General features: G+C 47.2%; 1 pseudogene; it reads right to left on the bottom strand.

Moving 5' to 3' along the window:
- Nucleotides 1–2,370: 2,370 nt before the first annotated feature.
- LOC146172487 (uncharacterized) lies at nucleotides 2,371–3,912 on the bottom strand (annotated as a pseudogene).
- Nucleotides 3,913–6,000: the final 2,088 nt, after the last annotated feature.

Here is a 6,000-nt window from a genome sequence, read left to right as displayed (position 1 = left end):
CTGAGATCTCCCGGTCATTTGGGGTAGGAACTTCATCGACGCGTGCAAGGACCCAGGGACCCCCAGCGGTGACGGTCAGAGGCAGCGACGATCGGAAGTGCCCCACAGCGAGGAGCGACGCGGCGAGAAAGGCGGAACTGTTGCTCAGGTGAGCGGGATTTCTTGCGTCCGTTGGTGTGCGTGGCTCAGGCATTAGGAGCGGGAGGTGCGCGGTGTCGACGTGTAGTTAGCTCGATTAGTAAACATGAACACCAGAAAGTCAGTGTTTTCCGGATGGACCAGTGAGTCCGTTAGAGTCCCCGTAGCTGCACTGAGACGGAAGAATTGCGCAACAAAGACGAACAGTAAGGACCTAACGAAGCGTCGAGAGACAGATGCGAAAGCAGAGACTGAATTAGAAATTAGAAAGATGGAGATAGAAGCCGAGGTGGAAATGAGAAAGATAGCAGCTAAGTTGGAAATTGCTAAGATGGAGGCAGAATTGAGAAAGTACGAACTGCAAACTCAAAAAGCGATAGCTGAAGCTCGTAAGGTACCAGCAGAGGTCCAGTTATTAGAAATAAGACAAAAGCCCCTCGGACGCCAAATCGAAACAGGTATTCAAGCAGAAGAAACTAAAAGGAACCCTTCGAAAGAGCGGCCCCGAACAGTGCTTGTAGGGAGCGTGTCAGGTGACGAAGCCGCGGGGTCCAACGCAACAGCGAGCGAGCCAGCGGAGACGACCTTCGCCGCAGCGAGCGATGCTGTCGGCGTGCGTGGCGCGTTGCCGGCCAGCGAAGTAAACAACGCCAAAACATCGGCTGAAGTCTTCCCAATAGAAGTGCCCGCGTGCGATCAGATTACCGAGGGCGTCAGGGTCCCGTCAGGTGCACCGGAAGGCGCGTGGCAGCAGGAGACTGAACTCAATCCCTCGTAAGACGAGGTAATCGAAGAACATAAAGCTGCGGCGTGTTTACAGACTGATCCTGACGCGTTAAATGCAGCAAATGCGGGTGAAACAGTGACACCGGGCGCGAGCGCTTGCCAAGAACAGGGCGCCACGGTTGATTCAGTGACAGCGGGCGCGAGCGATGCGGTCGTCGAGATCTGCGATCATACATTGACCGCAGCAGAAGTGTCAGCAGCTGTCGCAAACATCACAGTCAGCACCGCAACAGTCGCTGAATTGGCCACCGCTTGCACTCGTGAACCCGAGAAGCTCTGTACAGCGACGAGTCTTCCATTCGAAGGCGAGCGTTTAGCATGCTGCATTTTTGCAGATCTACACGAGCCGCACGAAGCCATATCTCATCTGAGCCATATCTCAGCTTTGGGCAACTGCGCTGCGGATACTAAATGGCCGAGAGAGGCCGTCAGAAACAAGTTAAAATATTATTATAAATGTGACACGTTTTTTCTTACGCAAGAAACAAAAACTGCATTCACTCCTGAGCGCGAATATTAAGTTTACTTTCTAGTTCTGAGGAGTTCTGGCAGATCTTATTTTCTGTGCTTTTGTAATTGGCCTCAAAGTTCGCAGGGGCCCTCATCATCGAGTTGATGCCGCTGAAAATAGGCAGCTGCACGCATTTTCTTCCAAGTAACGCGACCATTTGTATTGACCCTGGCCAGGATGTGACGGTATGACAATGGTTACACTATACAATTACCTTCACCGTAATTAATTCCTATCTTCAGTGAGTGCAAGTTACCTTTAGGTTGCGTTCAGAGACAGCTCTCATCAACAATCGCCTTTTAACATGCTTTAAACTCTTTTTTGCGGATTTACGCCGGGACGATTTTTTAAGTTAATTCAACGTAGTAAAAATGGCGCGACGGACGCCACCGATGTATTATGCCCTTTACAGTAATTTCAATCTATAAAACTATTTTATTTATATTTCATTTCAATTTTCGTACTGCGCTTCATGCTCGAACAAAACGCAAGGTTGAGTTTTATTTTTGAGTGACGCACCCGGCACTTCCGTTGCAGCAGTTTTCGGGGAACGGCATTACGCGGCGGCGGCGGCAACCGCGCCAGTGGAGTGCTAGTGTCGTCTGCTTCTAGGCTGCGTGCTGCCAAGCTGCCTTCTTGCTTTTTATTCGGTATTTTTTTATGCGCTAGTTTTAACAGAGTACAAGGACTAGGAACTTCGTTACATTTCGACTGCATCAAGGCAGATCTAGAAATAATCATGCGTAGGTATGGCTTAGGACCAGCTTTGTTGTAATTTTTAGCAAGCATTTACGTAGAGATGCGCGGAGTGCGACTTGTTTATGAAGTAGGCATAATAGCAGTTTTACTGACCGGTACATTAGCGGAGGATATATTCCCAAGTGCAATTTTAAAGATTCTTGTTCCTTGTACACCCAATTGTTTGATACATCAATCTATTTTCCAGTAATTACAGCTCTCTCCGCAGTTGTAGTAGAAACACACAAGTGCAGATATGTGTGCATGGCGCCTTGAAGGGCGAAGCACTGTTCAGAATGTTCAGAAAATCTGCCTTCGACAGGCAGCTCATTTTTGTCAGCACAGCTGTACTCTTCGGCACTCACAAGCATCCTCAACATGTGTTTAATAAATTTGTGTGGTGGGCCAAGAAGATAAGTGGGGACATTTTAATTGTACTGTCTGTACAGTGATGTCTGCCTCATTTGAGAATCATCAATTTTTTTTTTCATTGTAAGTCAAGTAAGAATAAATAAGCGCTGGTATAAGGGAGGTAAGTGACCCCTTCCCACTTGCACTCTTGATGTAGTGCCCCTTAAGCACCCTATTCTGAGCTTCGATGCCATTGTTTGTTGTGAGCACATCATATTCAAGCTGGTAGAGCAATACCTAGAGCTCCTTCACAGATAGCCACATTGTTTCGAAGTAAGTTCGAAATCTTTCGCTCGACCAATAATCTGAACGCGTAAGGGCCTCCAGTGCCTTCTCAAACTCAACATGATTAGAAGCGTTAGCCACGTTTTTCATGAAGGTAAGGGCATCGTCAGGATGTGATATGACGTTTTCTTTTCTACGAAGCCACCTCTGCCATGCTTGGAGCCTGTGGAAATCGCAGATAGATATTTTGATACTTGGAAATACTTGGCGGATGGCACCCATTTCTGCTTGACTATAATCTACCATCCAGTACTGCGCAGCAAGGTTATCGCACCACTTTTTGAACACGCTCAGAGCCTCGAAAATACAAAAAATTGTCTCGAAATGCACGATAAAATGCCCGAAGTTGTGTAACCGTAGGGTGTTTTGATGACAAGAAGAAAGAGCGGTAGAGCGCAGTCACTTGTCTTGTGTGCTGCATCCAAGCAAACAGCAGCGGTTCCGTACATTTTAAGCATATCTCTCATGAACTTAGACTGGAAACAAAATAGCAATGTCTCCTCGCACTCACTGGCAACACTCTCTTCCATGTCCTCTGTGTTGCTGCTGTTTGTATTTTTGCTTGCTACATAGGGGCGATAAAGTACAGAACTTTGGGGTTGCTCGCTTTGTAGCTTTTTGACCAAGTTACGAGCTTTGTTTTGATCGATTGTGCTGAAACGGTATTTTTTAAGAACGTGCCGAATGTGGCTGTTTATGTCTCTACTTGTTGGAAAAAATGCCCTTCAGCTGCCACTTGGCTTTTCCTTCCCAGGAAACAGCACATCGTGAACATAATAATGAAGACACTTTTTCACGTCGGATACTGATTTAGCTCCTTCTCTAACTAAAGCTTCAATACTCTCAGCAACATTTTTGTCCACATTCTCACCAAAGCCTTCGATTGCATCAAACCTGTGATTTACATGGGATGCACTGTCGGCAATCGTGACACAAATCATTCGTTCTGTGGCCACAGTTTCCGATGCTTGAAGCGCTTCGTGCAGTTGCCCGACCTTGTTCGACTTCAGCTTCTGTTCTTTTCCATGACCACAAGGCTGGGGGATGTCCCCCTAAACATAATATATCACCATTATTTGAAAAGAGCACGCCTGAAGTCATACCAATGCTAAAATTTTGTGCCGCGTACGTAAACGTAACTTTCCCCAAGCACTGTCAAAACAATTTGTATTTAAACACCTTGAGTAATCGTGATATATGTGGACACTTTCTTGGCCCTGCACGAGCGTATTTTTTAAACTCACGCAACTGGCAGTCTGCATGAGTAAACATAAATGGCCTATAAACAAACTTCATGTTTGTAAACAAAGGTGGCGCTGCGATCGGCAGCGACAAGGGGTGTAGGCAAAAACGCGGTGTGCCTACGCTACTGTACCTACACTGCGCCAAGCGACGCCGCCTTCGAAACCACTTCGCGCGTACAAATATTCTGAAGCGTAAGCTTTGCTTGTGCGTAGAAATAGTTTGGTCTACGTCTGGAGAGTAGTTCAGCACTTTATTAACCAATTACTGCTGGAATTACCTGGTGAAGAGCGCTGCATTGGCTTCCTTCTCCGTGGCCTCAACAGCGAGCGGCTACGGTGGGCGACTGTAGCAACGTTGGGCTGTAGTGACTGATTAAATTAAGTGAAAATGAGAAATCACAATGTATTTCTTAAACTAATATATAGTGAACACTGACCAACTTCAGTGCCTATTGTTTGCGCATGCAAAGACGATGATATGAATGATTGGAAGTGAGTTTTTCATATGACAACTATTTTGATAGGTACGCTTTCTGCTGCTGCAAGCACCTTCACCTTAAATAACAATGTCACCGGCAACTACCCAGACAGCATTGGCCGACTGCCGACCTATGGCCGGTCATTGGCAGCTGGTCGGCAGCCGACCTGCCGGCATTCGGTGCTCGGTCAAATGACGGCCCATGGTTGGCCAAGTACCAGATAGGGCGGAAGTCGGCCATCAACCAAGGCCCAATGTCGGGCACCCGACTGAACGCCGACCAATTCGGCCATAGTAGCTCGGTCAATGGACGGCCCATGGTCGGTCATGTACTGGGTTGGGCAGAAGTCGGCCAGCATTCATGGCCCGAGCTTGTAACCCCGACTGAACGCCGACCTGTTTGGCAACGGTTTCTCGGGCATTTGGCGGCCCACGGTCGGCCGCGTGCCATGTTGGCCCGGCTAGCACTCACAGCCCAATATGCCTGTAGTGGACGCCGATTACATCCCTGGATCTACTTAACCTCTAGTACAAATCCAGTTATCAGTGAAAACGCGCATACAAAACGAAACCGTGTGGTCATAGCACGATCATGTGACATTAAATTAGCGATTAGAAGGTAGGTTTTTCATTGCCGAGAAAGAAAACGTTGCCTCAAGTTGAACGAACAAATGAGCGTTTTCTCAGCTTTTTTTTGTCCTAGCGCTTTTGCATTATCTATAAGGAACTATGCGCAGCATCGTCTGTTTACCTGGGGAAAGGACTGAATACGATGTGTGTACTTTCTAGACGCAATCCCTGGAAAATGAAAAGCCGGAAGACTCTCGAGTTTGCCATTTTAGTTATGGGCATTTACATGGTGGTAAAAAAATGGCAGTTTTTCGCGCAGACTGCGAGCATGACAAGCGCCGGTACATTTCTTTGGCGCACAACATATATATCGGCAATAAACAACAAATTAGTTTGTTCCGCCTATTAGTTTAGAGTCCGATCATTCCAACCGCGCTAGGTGGTGGCAAAGGAATAAAAAAATAGAATGTTTCCACGTAAATAAAAAAAAGATTGTCGGTCGACCCTTTACATTAATTTCAAAACTTTATATAATATTGTTACGAAGCGGTGAGCCAATGATGGCAAGAGACAGAACATGACCGATGGCGATGGTAGATGAATTTTGCGGGCCTAGCGCGAGCGCTCCTGCCCGCGCTACTGCCCACGTCTTCTTCCTTGTCATCCGTAACATGACCCGGGGCCACCGAGCGATCGTCCCGATCGTGGACGAGGAAGTTTATCCATGTTAATGATTTAATGGCATGATGATGGGCGTGTCTGGATGCTTGAAGAAGAGGAAGAAGGAAGAATAGAACGGCTTGCCGGTACGATGTCTGATGCATGGGTGATCCGCCTCC

Source organism: Amblyomma maculatum, unplaced genomic scaffold, assembly GCF_055883805.1.
Source record: "Amblyomma maculatum isolate TAMU_Amacu unplaced genomic scaffold, ASM5588380v1 scaffold_13, whole genome shotgun sequence".
NCBI classification, from domain to species: domain Eukaryota; kingdom Metazoa; phylum Arthropoda; class Arachnida; order Ixodida; family Ixodidae; genus Amblyomma; species Amblyomma maculatum.
This window is presented reverse-complemented; position numbering and strand designations above follow the sequence as displayed.